Source organism: Apodemus sylvaticus, chromosome 9 (genome assembly GCF_947179515.1).
Source record: "Apodemus sylvaticus chromosome 9, mApoSyl1.1, whole genome shotgun sequence".
NCBI lineage: Eukaryota > Metazoa > Chordata > Mammalia > Rodentia > Muridae > Apodemus > Apodemus sylvaticus.
The window spans coordinates 41,269,562-41,290,421 of NC_067480.1; positions in this window are offsets into that span (position 1 = coordinate 41,269,562).

The following is a 20,860-nucleotide window of genomic DNA, read 5'->3' on the forward strand; positions in this document are numbered from 1 at the left end:
AAATAAATCACAAAGTGAGATATCTCTGAAGATAGAAAACCTTGGAAAGAATTCAGGAGTCATAGATGCAAGCATCAACAACAGAATACAAAAGATAGAAGACAGAATATCGGATGCTGAATGAAAAACATTGACTCAACAGTCAAAGAAAATGCAAAATGCAAAAAGCTTGTTACCCCAAATATCCAGGAAATCTAGGGCACAATAAGAAAACCAAACCTAAGGATTATAGGTATAGAAGAAAGCTGGGATTTATATCTTAAAGGCCCAGTAAATATCTTCAACAAAATTATAGATGAAAACTTCCCTAAACTAAAGAAAGAGATGCCCATGAACATACAAGAAGCCTACAGAACTCCAAACAGATTGGACCAAAGCAGAAATTCCTCCATCACATAATAATCAAAACACCAAATGCACTAAACAAAGAAAGAATAACAAGTAACATATAAAGGTAGACCTATCAGAATTACACCAGACTTCTCACCAGAGACTATGAAAGCCAGAAGATCCTGGGTAGATGTCATACAGACCCTAAGAGAACGTAAATGTTATCCCAGACTACTATACCTAGCAAAACTTTCAATTACCGTAGATGGAGAAAACAAGACATTCCATGATAAAAGCAAATTTATAAAATATCTTTCCACAATTCCAGCTCTGCAAAGGATAATGAGCAGAAAATACCAATACAAGGCAGGAAACCACATCGTAGAAAAATCAATAAGGTAATCTTTCAACAAATCCAATGGAAGATAGCTATACAACCAGAATTTCACCTTTAAAAAGAAGATGACAATCACTTTTCCTTAAAATCTCTTAATATCAATGGTCTCAATTCCCCTATAAAAAGACATAGACTAACAGACCAGATACATAAACAGGACCCAACATTTTGCTGCATACAAGAAACCCACCTCAGTGACAAAAACAGTTACTATTTAAGAGTCAAAGGTTGGAAAATAATTTTCCAAGCAAATGGTCCCAAGAAACAAGCTGGAGTGGCCATTCTTATATTGGATAAAATAGACTTTGAACCAAAAGTTGAAAAAAAAAAGATAAGGAGGGACAGTTCATACTGGTCAAAGAAAAAGTCCACCAAGATGAACTCTCAATTCTGAACGTCTATGCTCTGAATGCAAGGGCAACCACATTTATAAAAGAAACATTAATAAAGCTCAAAACACACATTGCAGCCCACACAATAATAGTGGGAGACTTTAACACCCCACTCTCGGGGCTGGAGAGATGGCTCAGCGGGTAAGAGCACTGACTGCTCTTCCAGAGGTCCTGAGTTCAAATCCCAGCAACCACATGGTGGCTCACAACCACCCACAATGAGATCTGACCCCCTCTTCTGGTGTATCTGAAGACAGCTACAGTGTACTTACATATAATAAATAAATAAATCTTAAAAAAAAAAAACAAAAAACAAAAAAAAACACCCCACTCTCAAAAATGAACAAATCAAGGAATCAGAAACTAAACAGAGACAGTGAAACTAACTGAAGTTATGGACCAAATGGATTTAAGAGATATTTATAGAACATTCTACCCTAAAGCAAAAGAATATACCTTCTTCTCAGCACCTCATGGCACCTTCTCCAAAACTGACCATATAATTGGTCATAAAATGGGCTTCAACAGATACAGAAATATTGAAATTATTCCATGTATCTTATCAGATTACCATGGCCTAAGGCTGGTCTTAAGCTCAATCAAAAACAATGGAAAACACACATACACATGGACTTTGAACAATGTCCTTCTCAATGATAGCTTGGTCAAGGAAGAAATAAAGAAAGAAATTAAAGACTTTTTAGAATTCAATGAAAATGAAGATACATCATACTAAAATTTATGGGCACATTGAAAGCAGTGCTACGAGGAAAACTCATAGCTCTGAGTGCCTCCAAAAAGAGAATAGAGAGATCTTACACTAACAGCTTGACAGTGAACTTGAAAGCTCTAGAACAAAAAGAAGCAAATACACCCAAGATGAGTAGACAGCAGGAAATAATTAAACTCAGGGCCAAAATCAACCAAACAGAAACAAAAAGAACTATACAAAGAATCAACAAAACAAGGAGCTGGTTCTTTGAAAAAAACCCAACACAATAGATAAACCATTAGCCAGACTAACCAGAGGGCACAGAGACAGTATCCAAATTAATAAAATCAGAAATGAAAAGAGATATATAACAGCAGATACTGTGCAAATTCAAAATCAAAAAATAATCAGATCCTACAACAAGAGTTTATACTCAACAAAGTTTGAAAATCTGGATGAAATGGACAACTTTCTAGATACATACCAGGTGCCAACGTTAAAACAGATCAGATAAACCATCTAAATAGTCCCATAAGCCCTGAGGAAATAGGCAGTCATTAGTAGTCTCCCATCCAAAAAAAAAAAAAAAAAAAAAGCCCAGGACCAGATGGGTTTAGCAGGGAATTCTATCAGATCTTCAAAGAAGAGTTAATACCGATACTCTTCAAACTATTCCATGAAATAAAAACTCAAGGAACACTACCCAACTCATTCTATGAAGCCACAATAACGTTTATACCTAAACCAAACAAAGACCAAAGAAAGAAGGAGACAAAATAGCCACCAACAAATTGGGAAAAGATCTTTACCAATCCAATAGAGGGCTAGTATCTAATGTATACAAAGAACTCAAGAAGTTTGTCTCCAGAGAGTCAAATAACCCTATTAAAAATGGGGTACAGAGCTAAACAGGGAATTCTCAACTGAGGAAACTTAAATGGCTCTAAAGCACCTAGAGAAATGTTCAGCACCCTTAGTTATCAGGGAAATGCAAATCAAAACAACACTGAGATTCTACCTCACACCAGTCAGAATGGCTAAGATGAAAAACTCAGGGGATAGCAGATGGTGAAGAAGATGTGGGAAAAAGGAACACTTCTCCATTGTTGGTGGGATTTCAAGCTGGTAAAACCTCTGGAAATCAGATTGGCAATTCCTCAGAAAATTAGACATAGTACTACCTGAGAACCTAGCTATACCACTCCTGGGCATATACCCAGAAGATGCTCCTATATGTAATAAGGACACATGTTCCACTATGTTCATAGCTGCCTTATTTATAATAGCCAGAAGCTGGAAAGGACCCAGATGTCCTTCAACAGAGGAATGGATACAGAAGCTGTGGTATATATACACAATGGAGTACTATTCAGCTATTAAAAACAATGAATTCATGAAATTCTTAGGCAAATGGATGGAACTAGAAAGTGTCATCCTGAGAGAGGTAACCCAATCACAAAGGAACACACATGGCATGCACTCACTAATAAGCAGATATTAGCCCAAAAGCTCAAAATAAACAAGTTACAATTCACCTAGCACAGGAAGCTCAAGAAGGAAGACTTAAGTGAGGGTGCTTTGGTTCCTCTGAGAAAGGGAACAAAATACTCACAGGAGCAATAAGGGAGACAATATGTGGAGCAGAGACTGAAGTAAAGGCCACACAGAGACTGCCCTACCTGGGGACTCACCCTATAAACAATCTCCAAACCCTGATACTACTATGGTCGACAAGAAGTGTATACCAAAAGGAGCATGCCATGGTTGTCTCCCGAGGGGCCCTGCCAGAGCCTTACAAATACAGATGCTAGCAGCCAACCATTGGACTGGGTGTAGGGTCCCCAATGGAGGAGCTGGAGCATGGTCCAGAGGAGATGACGGGGTTTACAGCCCCATGGGAAGAACAATGATTTCGGCCACCCAGATGCCCCAGGACTCCCAGGGACTAAACCATCAACCAAGAGGTACACATGGTTCCAGTCAAGAATGTGGCAGAGGAATGCCTTGCTGGGCATCAGTGGGAGGAGTGGTCCTTAGTCAGATAAAGACTCAATAGATGACCCAACAAAGGGAAACTGGGGGGTGGGAAGGGGAATGGGTCTGGGGGGGGAGGGGCATATACATGGAGGCAGGGGGTGGGAAGAGGGGCTGGGGGTCTTTGGGGAGGGGGGAAATCGGGAAAGGTTTTACCATTGGCAATGTAAATGAAGACAATATTCAATAAAAAATAATAAAAAAGAATAAATAAATCAATATTTAAAAATTTAAAAAAGATGATTAAAAACAATTTGTTTTCCTTGTGCAACAGAAAGTATTTTAATGAAATTTTCACAATAGATTTGATACCCAATGTACTAAACGCATATGGATATATCATGGAGATCTTTATAAATAGAATGTTAACCAGATTCTACATAGTGATCAATTTAGAATTACATTTTAGGGGAAATAAGGTAACTGGTCTCTTCAAAATATTAAATCATTTTATTAACTGTTTAAATTAGAAATTTGAGGGGCTATCACTTCATCAAATCAAATTTGCTGTATTTTATATCATATAAATTATGATATAAATAAATTAAACAACATTTAAACAACAAATTTTATTTTTAACTAAGAAGTGTACTATTCTTGATGCATGTCCATCTTCAGATGCTGAGCAAAAATTTTAATTTTTCTTCAGGAACTAGATAAATTACTGACTTTGAATCTCTGAATATTTGTGTGCTATAATCTTTTGATAAAAATGTATCCCTTATCTGCATTTTTCTTTAAAGATTTTATTTTATTTTAAATTATGTGTATATGTGTGTATCTGTTTGTGGGTATTGCATGGAATTATAGGTGCCTGAGGAGGCCAGAAGAGGGCGCCAGATCACCTGGAGGTATAGTTTAGCTGACTCAGGGATATTGGGAAGAACACTGAGTTCTTCACTACTGTGCGGTTTCTCCAACCTAGCCATCTGTAGTTCAAGTAGTATGTAGTAGTAAGGTCAAATTAAGACAATTTCCTAATGCCTGTTGCTATTATTGAGGATCAATTAAGAAAGCATAATCTGTATTTCTGTAATCTGTAATCTGTAATCTATATTTATATCCTCTCCTCCCCTCCACTACCCCCTCCCTCTCCCCTCCTCCTCCCTTCCTCTCCCCTTCGCCCTCCTTCTCCCTTTCTCTCTAAGATTCTAAAGTATACCCACTGGAAGGTTGTAGATCTGCAAACATGTAAGAGCTCAGATTAATTCATAAAGCAGATGACAGAAAGTTATGTACAACAAAGAGCTGAGGAAACTCACAAGTCAAAACTGTCAAGGGGCAACATAGTAGAAAGATAATTTTGGAACAGATGGGCTGCTTGGATAAAATACAGTGGTGGTATAAAATGCAATCCTCTTTTCTCTTTCCTACTCAAATCCTGGATGAAATGTTTGCTCTTACATGTTTGCAGATCTACAACCTTCCAGTGGGTATACTTTAGAATCTTAGAGAGGAAGGGAGAGGGAGGGGGCGGGGAGAGGGAGAGGAAGGGAGGAGGAGGTCCGTGTGGGTTCTTCCTCACCAAGAATGAGATGAGTTGGCATCCTAGCACGAAACATGATGCACAGAGGTATCCACACTACCCCGCTGAAGCCAGATATTGGCTGGCATTGCAAAGAAGGATCTGCTACCCAAACAAGCTACACATTGTCCAGGCATTTTGCTACTGACACAAGGAGCAGGGGCCAGCCCAGACATCACATCTCTGGCTTCAACATCCGAATGTTTTCTGTAAGTTATTTATCTCCTGACGAAGAGGCGTTGTCTCCTAGAATGGACTCTGGAGTCTGATATGTTTCCGGTTTCTCAATCGTAAGTGTCCCTGACACCTGAGAATGTCCTTGGCTGTGTGTGCAGGAGACTGTCAGCTCACTGAGGGCAAGCTGCCTGCTTTTCTGCTCTTCAATGCGAGCCCAGCACAGAGTCTAGGAACACCAAGAAAATGTTCGAAATAAGTTTTTAGGTCACCAGCATCTAGACCACAAGTTCTTTCCATTCTTTCTTTTTTAAAGAAAATATTTATTTATTTATTTAGTATATAAGTTCACTGTCGCTGTCTTCAGACACACCAGCAGAGGTCATCAGATCCCATTAGAGATGGTTGTAAGCCACCAGGTGGTTGCTGGGAATTGAACTCAGAACCTCTGGAAGAGGAGTCGCTGCTCTTAACCGCTGAGCCACCTCTCCAGCCCGCTCTTTCCAGTCTTAATGGTTTTTGTGTAGTTCACTCTCAAAGTGGTGGCTTTCTAATGAAACAGTCTAGCACAGTGATCTTTTGGATTTTTAATAAGGTTACAACTGTACTTAGGCTTCGTACATTATCATCTGCTCTCTACGTTTTCTTCTTTTCTACAGCTTGAATCCGTGGCTGAATTGTACAACCATGGTTTCTTGTCAGCCGATACAAAAACCCTGGGCATCCCGGCAAGATGGATTTAGCAGTCTGTGGTTGAAATTCCTTGGGATCCAGGTCTTTCAAACTACTCCGTTTCTTCATGCAGATTCCACTTCTAGATCAAGACCACCGTTGAGTTTTTGCCAGAGGCGTTGTGGCTTCTAACATGGGGTTCTTTCATCTGATGGCATGATTCATTGTAAAGAAAAGATTTCAGGTTGTAGCCTGTGATCGAGAGCCCGACATGTTATCTCAGCATGGGCATGCAGAACATAAATGCCGTCCATTTCCAGCGCTGTGCGGCGCAGCAGGGAAGGAGTACCCTGCTGGCAAATACGCTATCCTAGGAGCAAGACCTGAGACAAGAGCTTTCAGAATTTAAACCTAAGAGCTGGTTCTGTTTACCCTTGCAGAGCTAATGAGATTCATCTGATCATTCTGATTCTCCTGCTTTCTGTAACACCGAATGCCACTTGTAACAGAACTTACCAAAGGTGTAATTTCACAATTATTTGTGTGATGCTGTGATGAATATCTGTCTCTCCCTCTCTCCCTGAGATGATCAGCTGCTGGAATCCAATTATCAACTGGCTGCTTTGAATATCCTTTTACCCCCTACCTAGTCTAGCACAGGACAGACCACTCAATAAATATTAAGAGATGAATGAAATTAGCAAGTATATATTTGTCTGGCAAGAGGCATCTTTTCCTGGGGGGGTGGGGGGGAAACAACACAAAAGCAGTGGTTCTTAACTTTGCTTTTTTTGGGTTTTGTTGTTGTTTGTTTGTTTGTTGTTTTTTAAGATTTATTTATTATATGTAAAATACACTGTAGCTGTCTTCAGACATTTGTTCTTCTCACTGCGGCCCTGTTCACGTGCTGTAGCTGTCTTCAGACACCTCAGAAGAAGGCATCATATCTCATTATGGATGGCTGTGAGCCATCCCGTAGTTGCTGGGATTTGAACTCACGATCTTCGGAAGAGCAGTCAGCACTCTTAACTGCTGAGCCATCTCTCCAGCCCCTTAACTTTGCTTTTTATATAATCCCAAACCAAAAGAATCAGGGTCATCTTGAGATACTCTTCTAGATGATGGTGCTGGACTCTGAGTCAGAATTGCTAGGGGTCTTTTAGCACGCTAAATTTGAAAGCCTGCTACTCAGCTCTTTTGTTTGATAGCACAATACACTTCGAAACCAAGCTTTCTGTCCTAAACCTGCAATTCAGAGTGCCGGATGCTATTCAGGGGTTACATATCTAAGGCAGATGACGACAGGGAAAGAGGAATTTCACTCTGCACTGATTGCACTGTAGACTTGCTGTCATGGCAAGTGGCTCCTGCCCATCTGTTTTGCTTTAAGATTGCAGAGTTATAACAAAAAGCTATGTTTCATATTCCGTGGTTGCGTCTTGGGAGACAGACACGCAATTCTTCCTATCATTCATGCGGCACCTGGGACAGACTGTTCAGAACCAAATACGTATGTCTGATGTGAAATGTACACCTCTAATTAATCACTGTGTTCCCAGCTGCAACACCTTCCCCAGTTTGGCTGCAAGCATGGCTAAGGGGCCATCCTCACCTGTTTCCCAAGCACATCTGATGCCTATAAACAGCCTACTGATTTTATCTCCCAGCTTCTTTTGCTAATTTGGTGCATTTGTTTATTTTTGTCAGATTGGGAGCTAGACACTTTACAATCAGGTAGCTTTAATGGGCAAAATGTTGACTCATTTCACTAGACATCTGGAGGGGGGGGGAGACGTGTTTCATTTATTGAATTTGAATTAATGAAAGGTAGAAGTGCTTCAAAAAAAGAAAAATAATCATACTGCTTATAACCTGTGCTCCTGAAAAGGCTGGTTACTGGCCAGACCAAGTCAAATAAGACTTTGTTCCCCATTCAGTAGCAGTGAATTTCCAGCTCCAGAGAAAGTAGGCCCTGTGTGATCTTCCCTTCCATTACCTCCTTTGCTATATATTTCAAAAGCATCTCTGCTTCTTCGAAAAGGTTGTTTCCATCCATCAGGCTCTCACATATTTAATGGCTAGCACAATTTTCTGTTTTCTTCTGAGATATTAAATGAAGCAATCAATTTCTATTGCATGGAAGAACTCTTCACATGATAAGGAATTCTTTATCTTAGGGAAACATGTGCTTTAGATTTCTGAAACCCATGGTAGAAAAAAAAAAAAGAACTTTGAAGTCAAATCCATCTGAATGCCCATTTTACCTGTGGAAGTCTTAAATGTTGCTATCCATCTTTGCATTAAGATATACAGCATAACCTTTTATAAAATTTATAGTTCTGAACTATGTCTTGCCATTATCTGTCAAGCCCACTTACATTTTCTAAAAGTCTCCTTCTTAAAAGTCTGAAGATTCTAGTAGGAATGTTCCTTGATAAGAGTCAGTCTTGGTAAAAGTGGGGGCTTTTCTAGCCCCATGGGTGTTGGGATGACACCCTCTGTCTGGAAGTCTTATATACAGGATGGAGGCCAACATCCGCTAATGCATTTCTGAACATGTGAGGCAGAATTATTGTAATACATTGCCGCCTCCCAGTCTGGTATCAAACTTGGCTAAAGAGATTTGACTGGCGTGGCAGTGCTGTCTGATATTAACTGTGATCATATGCTGAGCCTCCAGGGAAGGAGTAGATATTCTTACAGAGAAGCATCTGTGACTCCGCCCCCTCCTGCTATCAGACTGTCACCTTTATTCACCGAAGGACTTGTGTGTTCATGGGTATGCAAGAGTCAGAGGAGAAGCTGACTTCTAAAGTCTAACAGATACTAAAGGCTTCCACTCTATACCAGTGGAAGGAATGGAACTAAGGACAAAGAACTCTACTGGGTCTGGAATAGGTAGGGAGCCTACATCTCCAGGCAAAACCCTGAGACTTTTTCTTCTTTCAAAATTGTGGGGCCTGAGGATAGAGCGATGGTTCAGCATTTAGGATCACTTACTGCTCTATCAGAGGACCAGTTTTGATTCCAGTGCCCACATTGGGTGTTCTAATGGCTTCTTCTGTCTTCATCAGGTACTTTCATACACCATATATATGCCCACACATACAAGCACACAGACACACACAAGCACACAGACACACACACATACAAGAACACAGACACATACAAACATACATACATACACACAATTACACAAACACATAGACACACAAAAATGCAGAGGCATATACACAAACATACATACACACACAAGCACACAGACACACACATACACACAAACCACATGTATATACATACATACAAACACACAAACACACATACACACACATACATACAAATACAGAAACACACACACAAATAACTTTTTATAAAATGAGGGCTCTTTTAGATACCTTTGCTTGGCCAAGACTTGACTGAAAACAGAACAAAAGAGAAACCAAACAGCAATAATAAACCCCAACTGTCCCTATAAAAGAGAATGGAGACAACCGGGACTCAGGGCCCCTTCCCTTCCTTTAGAAAATGGTGGTTTACTAGTCTCACAGCTACATTTCCATGTATCCAGCCTTCTATAAGTTGTAAGGTGGCCGTGCGGGTGGAGATAAGCAAACTAGACAGTCATCCTCTATCATTTGATCAACAACAAATAGTATTTTCCTTTGCTAATTTCTGTTTCCTGTTTCCTGTTGCTTTGAAACACAGGGAAATGGAGGTCATGTGTTTCCAGCAGCAACATAAGTAGTCCAGAGGAAATCAACTGCCACAGGTAAATTATCAAAGGCCTAATCAAAGTCCCGATCTTCAAAAACCATGACAACGGCTATAGCTTAAGGCTGTTTGGAAAGAATGGAATGATTGCATCTGAGAGTTTCCTGCTGAAAGACTACGCTTCTCAGCTTCCCTTGCAGATTTTAGAAGTCATTTCCTCCTCTATAAAAGGTTGCATCCCATCTTCTGTAGGCATGTTGGCTATTTACACACATGGGTAACAAAAGTGTCCCCTTACTGTTAACAAACATGGTCCTACCTAAGATCTAAGATTGGACCAAGCCTCTCCTTCTCTCTTCTGTCTCTCGACAGCTACATTTTGTTGTTGTTGTTGTTGTTTTGTTTTGTTTTGTTTTAAGACAGTTTCTCTGTGTAGCTCTGGCTGTTGTGCCACCATGGCTGTGCTCCAGCTGATCTTAAATGATCTAACATAAAGGTGCTGGTAACCTACCATCACAAGTTCTTCCACGGATAAACCTCCCTGGCTCTCCTGAGCTCCCAGGCCCTGGGCCCTCCTGCAAGGCCACCTCTGTCCATCAGGCAGCCTTTCACTCCACTGCTTCCCTTTCTCTCTCCTCTTACTGTGGTGCTCTGACAGTCTGACCTTCTAAGTGGGAAGCCATGTTGCTGTTCACAAGAACGCACATGCAGTGTAGCAAAATACCAGGACAAAGTCACCATGGACCTAACTCAGAAGTGCCCCTAGTTAGGGTTCAGGCTCTATGGGGCCTTTTTCTGTCTGGTTTGAGACCAGTGGGACTGGCCGAGAATTCCTGGAATTCTCCTCTGGTCCATAGCCTTAAACTCTTGAGAGCCTTTCACCGGCCTTGCCATCTAAGAGCTGGAATTTGTAGAGGCAGAGACCTCCTGACCCCTCAACTTCCCAGGCCTGTTTGGTCAGCACGTGGCTGGATTACACCCCTGGTTTTTCTTATGTCCTTCATCTGCTCCAAATTTCTGTAGATAAGCAGAGACTCTCCTTTGCCTTTTAGTGCCAATCTGTCGTCAGTATACAGGGGACAATGGCCACTGATGGTCCAAATTCAGAACTTTACATTTCTAATACCTACATTGGTTTAGGTAACTCCATAAGATGGAATAGTGGTGTGGTCCAAGGCCACTCCCCATAGAACTCACAGTTCACTTTTATCCTTCTTGTGGCTCTGGCATGGAATGCTTCCCAGAGCAGATATCTGAAGCTGTTTCTGCCAGGCCTGTAAACTTGTATCTGTTCCTAACTGAGAGAGTGTAGACCTCTCCTGCCTTGTGCTTTGGGCCTGCTTATGTTTCTGCCTCTTCAAGCCTGGAAAATCCTGCTTCTATCTTTAACGACTTAGAGGTAAAAGCATTTCAGATTGTCTGTCTCATTTGCAGGCACACACAGATTGCTTATGGATACGTAGATCACTGGGTTTAGTCTTAGAAGGATTGGAATGTCTTCAGGGGTATGGGTAATATTGAAAACTTCTTTCATGCTGCTCTACCCTGCTGAGAAGGCTGGCCCTGGAGTTGGAATTTGATCTACCTGCTCTATACTCAAGCACAGTTGTTAAGTCTGCACCCAAGTCTCTGTCCTGCTGCAAGATGGCCACCTGACTCAGTGTCAGTGGGAGAACAAAACAAAACAGCCTGGAAAAGACACCTTGAGCTTGAAAACAACTGAGAGATAAAATCTTCTATAGAGGTTACAAGGCAAGGTGTCTAACTCCATGAGCCCTCCTCCCTTTTCCTTGGGTCTGATTACTACCTTTAAAGCTTGACTTTTGGTGAAACTGTAACTTTCTGTATTTTAGGATTTGTAAGTCGTTAAGGGTAGTTTTAAAAGGATATGGAGATCTTGTAAACTTGCTATATAACATACCATGTGTATAACTTAGATTCAACTCTTGTTTAAGAAAAGGGTGTGCTCCAGATTGGGCTCACCTCAGGGTGACATGTGGCTTGCTGCCATCTTGGCTGGTGACCTCATCAGGACATAAGTAGGCCACGTGACTTTATTGACCTCTCGGTTGTGGTGAGCATGTGGTAGCCCTCTCCTTATCACTGTACACACACACACACACACACACACACACACACCTTTTTTTTTTAGATCGAGGAGGTGATACTAGGCTTTCAAGATGGTTTGTCTTAAAACTGGATGATAGAAGAGCTAGGTACTCTTGCTATATTTGTTAAGATTTAGCTATTTGGAAAAAACTGAGCCATATAAAATGTTTTTTTATATGTTTTTTTAAAAGTACACTGATGTTTTTTAAAAGTACACTACCAGAGGCCAGTCTCTCTGTGGACTGTATTTATAATTTCAAGTTTACTTTGATACTCAAGTATCTTTAATTCAATAACTATAATTTCCTAAGGCTCAAACTTAACAGCAATACAATGATAAATCTTACGAAAGATTCCAGCTTGTTATAGACTGTTAAAGATAATTAAGATATATAAGTTAATGGTCACTCATGCTCCGTACATTTACAAAGATGAGCTTGGGGTGGGGAGAGACCAATTTTTATCTCCTATCATATAGTATTCTGTATCTATTGTCAAAATTAAGCCTAAAACAAGTTTAAAGTTAATTTAATAGTTTGTTTAGTGTAAAATAATATTCAAAATTAGGTATATAAAAATGGTTATAAAAAGTGAACGCTTGAGTAAAATGGGTTAATCATGGGTTAACTTTACAATACTCTTGCATGGCAGGAAATCCCCAGGCTCAAGCTGTCCCTTGGATGGAGCACCATCCCCCGGAGTACGTCACATGCTGGCTAGCCTCTTTACAGGTCAGGGATACAGGGGAATTTTAGGTCAAGTTAATATGAAGTAGAGCTGCGGTTTAGTAGAAAAGATATAGGTGTTAGGTGGAGAGTTAAGGAATAAGTGCCCGGACAGGATAGGACACACCCAAGTGCAGACGTGGGCTTCCAGGAAGAGATTGCTCTCAAGTGCCTATACAACATATGAGTGTATTGTCTGCTGAAGTCATATCTTAAAAAGGTTGCTAAGGGGCTTCAGTGAGATCATAAGTTAGTCCCTGAGGTGTATTGGATATCCGTCACAGACGATAAGGTAAGCCTGTGTCATATGAGGTCACCTAACACAGGGAACTAAGACATGTTTTCGTTGTGAACAAAGTCTAGTCTTGTTTGAGGGATTTCCTCCTAAATTGAAGGTCTACATTTGGGAAAGGAATTAAAAGCCATATACACCAAGTCCCTAAATGTGGCTCGCTACTGATTTAATATTCTTATTTGAAACATCTCTATATGAAAGGAATTTTGTCTGTATATAGGCAACCTATACAACAAATGTAATTGTGATGGAATTCTTGCCTTTCAGCTAGTGGTGTAATTGTGAAGGAATTCTTGCCTTTCAGCTAGTGAGCAACTTCAGCCAGACCCTGGAGCGAAGGGTCCCTTGCCTTCTCAGGCCCACATAACTTTCCCTGTCTTTCTAGCCTGCCTCCATATTATAATCTTCTAAAGGAGTTTTGTTTTGTTTTTTACCCTTGGTTATAGGGGTAGGGAGATGGTTCAGAGGCTGAGAGTACTTGCTTTGTAAGCTTTGTAAGCTCGGATCACTAGCACCTATGTTTAAAAAAGGCTGCTGTGGTGACCCAGAGATGGAAAGCAGAGATAAGAGGACCCTAAGAGCTTACCGGTCTTCAGTGGAGCCAATCATCAAGGTTCAGGTTCAATGAGAGAACCTGTTTCAAATAATAAAGCAATAGAGTGATCAAGGAAGATGCCTGACGTCAACCTCTGGTTTAAACACACACACAAAGAGCACATAAACAAAGACCCCATGAATCTCAATGACTGAAATGTACTCCAGAGCAACTGAAGTGTCAATGCTTTGTAACACGGCCCCTGTATTTTATTGCACTCAGAGCTTCTTAGATTATTCCAACCAGGCACCAAGTCTGAACATCTACATTATAGTGCGTGTGTGCGTGTGTGTGCGTGTGTGTGTGTGTGTGTGTGTGTGTATATATATATATATATATATATATATATATATAGTTTTGCTTTTGTTTTTCAAGACAAGGTTTCCTTTTCTGTGTATCCTCTGACTATCCTAGAACTCACTGTAGACCAGGCTGGCCTTAAACTCAGAGATCTGCCTGCCTCTGACACTCAAGTGCTGGGATTAAACATGTGCACCACCATGACTGAATTTCTTATTTTAATGTATTTCATTATTAAACATGAAAATGATGCACATGTGGAGGTCAGAGGCCAACTATTGGGAGTTGGGTCTCTCCTCCCCTTATTCACTGAGAGAGGGTTCCCTTGATTCTGCTGTGCACCAGACTCATGTGACTTTCTGTGCCTCTGCCTGGGTTTTTGACTTGAGTTCTCCGAATTAACTCAGGTCATCAGGTTTGCTTGGCAAACACATTGACCTGCTGAGCCAACTTGCCAACCTTTTTTTTTCTTTTCTTTTCTTTTCATTTTGTGTGTGTGTGTGTGTGTGTGTGTGTGTGTGTGTGGTGGGAGTGTCCCAGACAGGGTTTCTCTGTGAAGCCCTGGCCATCCTGGAACTCACTCTGTAGGACAGTCTGGCCTTGAACTCTCAGAGATCCGCCTGCCTCTGCCTCCCTAGTGCTGGGATTAAATTGCTACCCTTGATGCAGATTGCCTTCAGAAAGTCTCAGGAAGCAGGAGCTACAAGACAAAAGCACCTTCCAAAGAGCAAGAAGGAAGCCACTGAGAGCAGCTGCTTCCGTGGGAGCTGAACCCATGTTCCCACAGCTCTACAGAGGCTTCGCTCGCTTATCAGATGCTTCTCACCAACTGTGTGCAGCCATGTCAGAGAGATGCAAATATATAAAACCAGAGACTTGGCTTTGGACATCCACACAGGCACAAACAAGCAAGCAAAGGGAAAATCATGTTCTCCACAGTCGAGCAAATCAGCCTCCACTAGACTTATATTAAGAAGAGGATCCATTCAAGAGAAATGAAGGAAGTCAAAGCATTTTTATGGACTTGTTAAATGTACGCTTAATCAAGCATGGTGAATACACTCAAGATTATATAATCTTCTTATGGTATGAGGGAGAAGAATTTTTTAAAAAATTGTTTTATTATTTCACATTTCTTATTTTAGGGTGTATGTGTGTGTTTGTGTGTATGTATGTGTGTGTTTGTGTGTGTGTATGTGTGTGTGTTTGTGGGTATGTATGTGTGTGTGTATGCGTGTGTGTGTGTGTGTGTGTGTGTGTGTTTGTGTGTATATATGTGTGCGTGTTTGTGTGTATGCATGTGTGTTTGTGTGTGTGTGTTTGTGTGTATGTGTGTGTATTTGTGTGTATGCGTGTGTGTGTGCGTGTCTGTGTGTGTGTGTATGTGTGTATCTGGTTTCTCTGTGTGTGCTCATGAAGCATGGGGCATTGGATCCCTCTGGAGCTGGAGTTACAGACAGTTGTGAACCACTTGAAGTGGATGCTGGGAACCAAACTTACAAGAGCAGTGTGTGCTCTTAACCTCTTAACCTCTTGAGCTCTGAGCCTCCTCTCCAGAAGCTAAAGGAGAAATATTAAGAATCCCAGCAACCCTTGGCTCATTGCTCAAGTTCATCTAGTTCAAGCATCTGTAAGCATTTCTGGTAAAAAGGCAGACAGTAAATATTTTCTGTAGGTCAATACCATCTCAGTTGGTGCCGCGTAACTCTGCCCTTGGAGCAGGAAAACAGCCACAGACAACTCACAGCAGAGAGGTGTAGCTGCGTTCTCATGAAATCTTCCTTCCTTCCTGCCTTCCTTCCCTCCCTCCTTCCCTTCCTTTATCCTTGTTCCTTCCTTCCTTCCTTCCTTCCTTCCTTCCTTCCTTCCTTCCTTCCTTCCTTCCTTCCTCCCTCTGGCTCCATCAGGTTCACAGAGAATAATTTACAGACCAATCTGATGTAGCATTTGTATGCCGGGTGCTACATCTCATCTGTCTGACAAGTCCCTGCATCTGCTCTCCCTTGCATCTGTCGGTTATCTGAGTTCTGCCTTCAACAGCTCAGTCACCACAGGCTGAGCATTCCTTGTAGATAGCATCATCTGCTTTAACGTTTAAGCTCATGGTCACGAATCTACAGCTGTCTTTTGAGAGCCAGTTGTCTGGCTGCAGGCTCTCTAGAGCCAGATGCCTACTCTTTATGTTTACAGAGAACGTCTAACAAGAAATGAAACTCAGCGTTATAGCCACCACTGGCTTCCCCAGAACACCCATATCTCCACATTTGACAAAACTATGGCACTCTCATCCCCCTAGAAACTGGAGGTGATGATGCCCACCTGTCACTAGGTTACATGTGGGAAGCACATCTTACTAACGGCTATGTAGCACCAATAGCCATGAGCCACATTGACAGATGGCAACAGGGGCGATCAGGGCAACAAGGCCCGAGGGCAGAAAGAAAGCCATTCAACATGGTCTGCCATGTGATACCATTTGTAGAATATAAAACTCATACTTAAGAAAGCATCATTTTTTTCACAAATATGTAAGATTCTGTTTTATAAACCAAAATACACAAATGGGGGGGGGCTTTGGGAAGAGCAGAAAGTAAGGTTGGAGAAAAAAGAGTAATAATATAAAAATACTAAGAGAAGAAATTTGACAACTGGCACAATCAGCCCAATGATGCCTTTAAAATCTGTTGTTCAGAGGAAACATACTCTAAGGCCACTAACCATATGAACCATAAAAACGGGTGACATGAAAGACTGCATAGCCAACTATTATGACAGTTAAAATTCAGGGTTAGGCTGGGGTTATATAATTGTGAAAGTTTAGTTAATTAAATCAGGATGATAATTTTCAGTTAAGAGAGTACAAAATATTTGATCACAAACGAACATCTCTAGAGTTTACTAAAGCAAGCTGTTGTCTGCCTGCAGCATGGTGTAAATGTCTTTTGTCTTACATTTTTCCATTGCATTTTTAATGTATTTATTTTGTGAGCAAGTGTGGGGGCACATGTGCCACAAGGCACATTGAGAGGTCAGAGGTCAAGTTTAGAGAGTTGGTCCTCTCCATCTACCACCACATAGATCTATATATCCCGAGGATGGAGTCTGGCGCAAGCATCCTCACACTGTGAATCATTCTACCAGACCACGAACTTTTTTTATTATCATCTGCTTCCGTGAGATATCCTGACGTGGTCTCACGTATCAAAACATGGCACCAGACCAGGCACATCTCATGACATCATATAGATTTTTCTAGATCCTGACATGAAAATTAATAGGCAGAAACTTGATGGGGGCTTAAATTGTCAGCTCCAATTTGGGGAAACTAAGGCATGATCAAATACAGATCTATTTTATTTTCTGCAAGACTAAGTCAGTGTGAAAATACTACCAGTTCCTGTGAACAAGAACCTAAGCCAGTAGTTAGACTAGCCAATCTCCAACACGTGCCTTTCGAGTCTTTGGGACGTGCTGTTTAGTGGTACAAATGTAAAACTTCAAAGGATACCATGGCTTTCTGGCTTAAGTGTTTTTGATTGTGAGAACAAGTCACAGCTTTTATCTATTCCGAAGTGAAAAGTAGAGAAAGATGCTTTGTTGTAGAAACAGAGCTGAAGGCTTTCAGCTGCTCACTACGCTTTTCTGTGGGTTTCAGTATGGTCAGAGAGCATTTGTGGATTTTCCCCCCTAGTTCTTTCGAATCATTTCAGCTCCGTTTTCTTCAAACCAGCAAACGCATGCAGCAATGTGTTCGAACCCAGCAGCAGCACCGTGTGGGGAAGAGACTGTGCTGGTGGAGACAGTTTCCAGGTCAATGTCCTTCCTCCTCAATCTCTTCTTCACATCATTGCCACGTGTGTTGACATTCCACACCTCTGCCTCTTCATTTAAAACTCTTTATTGAGGAGGCTGGAGAAAAGGCTTGGAAGTTAAGAGTGCATATCGCTCTTGCAGAGGACCAGAGTTAAGTTCCCAGCACCAGTGTAAGACAGCTCACAACACCTGTGATTCCAACTCCAGGGGCATATGACACCTCTGGCCTCCTCAAAAGCCTGTGTTCATGTGCACTTGTCTGTGTGCACACACACACACACAAGTTCTTTTTTAAAAAACTTAAAATGTCCTGGACTGATGAGACAGTTACTTAACTCCAAGCCTGATGACCTAGGTTTGATCCCCAAGACCCACATAGAAGAAGGAAAGAACCAACTCCTGAAAGCTGTCCTCCGACCTCCATATGTATGCTGTGGTACACATGCCCATGCTCACATGCACGCACATGTATGTGTGCATACACAATAAACACATGTAATACAATTTCTATGAGTACATATTGGTTGTAGCCATCAGTGGGGTACCTGTGGCACTGGGCTCATTCTGAAGTTGCTTCCAGGCACGTCCCTCCCTTTCACTCAGAGAAGACAGTGTATGAGTTAGTCTGCTGATCTGCAAGTCACTTTATGAGAACTTCTGCAAGCCTATTCTCACAGGCTGAAACAAATACCGCCTACTTAAAATTGACAGAAGCTTTAGTTTGAGGGGTTAAAAGTAAGTTATTGCATTGATAGTGTATTTTATTTCTACATAAGGTGAAGTGATTAATGTCCCAAGATGTAACTGCCTTTCTAAGGAGTGTCTGGGTTTTCAAAGAAGGCAGGACCTCTGCCCCTAAGGAATGGTAAATTCCAGACTCTGCAGGGATAAAGGTTAACTTTAGCTAGGAGGAATGGGGAGAGGTGGGAACCATCCAGGAATCTCCACCTCAAGCAGCCGCATGCCACACAGAACTGGTTGCCACTCAGTTCAGTCCAGGTTCTATAAATATTGACCTGGCATTCGAGAAAATGCCCTAAAATAAATTGTGACCATACAAATTCTAATTCTGAGTGTGTTGACAAGTTTCCTGAACTCCATATCCTACATCAAACAGGTAATACTTTGTTTGACATTCCTGTCTTGTCAGGTTTTACAACATGGGGGCTCTGCAGTTCTACACATACCAGTAGACATGAATGATATGTGGAAGGTGCTCTTAGACAGTATGGGTGTGTGCTTTACATCTTTAGCTAGAAGGCCTGACTGTGATTTTACATTTCTTGATTGTTGTTAGCGATAACTAAAAGTGTTTGTATTTCGAAATCTCACTGGAAATAGCAAGCTTTGAATGACTGGCACCCATCCAGACTTTTGGAACAATCACACACTTTGACTCACTGGGATCTTGTTTCACCCAGTCTGGATTTCAAGCTATAAATCCAGGCTGCTCGCCTTGTTCCAGAGTGTTATGTCACCATATTTGGGCAAGGACTGGAGCTGGTCTAACATATGCCTCTAGACTAGCTCTTTACACTGAAAAGCAAAACACTTTTTCTTTTTTCTACAGAACCTTAAATCAACATGTTATAGGTAGCGTCCATGGCATAAGTGAGTTAATGTTTTATGCAGTTGTCTGTTTTGGGGGACGGGGACTTAAAAAATAACAATGTACTACAAGCTGGGTGTTGCTCTCTCCTAAGTGACGTTCTTAGAAACGACCCAACATCTCCAGCTAGATCTGGAATAGAGATAGGCAGCTACTTTGAGAGTGAATTAAACAATAAAAATGATACCATATCTCTGCTTAGTATCCTGCTAACATGTGAGTCCCATTCTTAGTGCAAGACCCAAAGATGCAAAGGAAACCCGCTTTCCCAGGAAATGCAAGAAGTGACCCACAGATAGTCTTCCTTACATCTCTCCAGCATGAGCGGAATCTTTTAAGCTCATCATTTACTGAATATCAAGCCCTTTCTATGTGCACGCTTCTCAACTGGGTACTGGGGAAGAGAAATTGGGACAAGATAAATATGCCCATCCCTGAAGAGCTCAGACAGGTGGCAGTGACTAAAGCTAAATTAATATTACCATTTTCTTAGCCACCTATTTAAGGTACATTTAACATAAGAGACAGTAGGGGAGAACATATACTCTTAGAGATCATATATGGTAGAAGACTGTGGTTTAATTGGAGGATCAAGAAGACATTGAACTTGGGCAGAGAGCCATGAGGTCAAAGCTGGTGAAGACTGAAGAGGTAGGAGCAACGAGGCTGTTGACTTGGGCAAGCACAAGATATTAAGGACTTTACAGCTACAGATATTACAACAGTTAGGGCATGAAAGAAGGGTTATGACCTGATCTTTGATGGTTGGGCTACAGACAACATGAGACAGAGAACTAGAAGGTTCCATTGAAGATGTGGAAGGTTACTAAGTAAATTGATACCATAGGCTAAGCAGGAGATAAAGGTGAGTAGGATACAGGGACATAAAAAAAAAGCACTGGGTGTGCAGTGTATTCAGGAGCTTCTGTTTAGGTCAGGGAGACACAAGGAGCAGAGACCCTGACTCATGGTTAACCAAGACTGTTTGAGAGAATGGCGTTCTTCTTTGAACTATGATGAGAAAATTGGTGGAGGGGAGTGAGGAGAGTTAATTTTGATGACTGACATTTTGAAACAATGAGAGGACAGGCCAGGTGAAAAGCCTGACCCTGAAGAACTGTGGCTTAGGAATCCATGAAGTCCTCGGACAGAGAGCTCCATGCGAGGGCCACTTGCTTGAGTACTTTAAATTCATAGTATAAAAGCTAAGCGCTGCCTTTTAGATACCTTCTACCATTCTAGGGGAAGACACTCAGCCAGGGAAGTCTTCCGTATGGAAGAAAATGTGAACCACTGTGGACTTAAGAGGTTTGAACTTGATTCTTCCCTGAGTACTTTGTTGCTTCTTTCCTGAGGGCCCTCCCACCCCTGGGCTGTCTGTTTTTTCTGCATCCTTAAGAGGCTGCCTTGCCATCTCCAGGACGTCTTTTGGCTCTGATCTCTCCTGGGAGTTCCACTTCTGCCTCG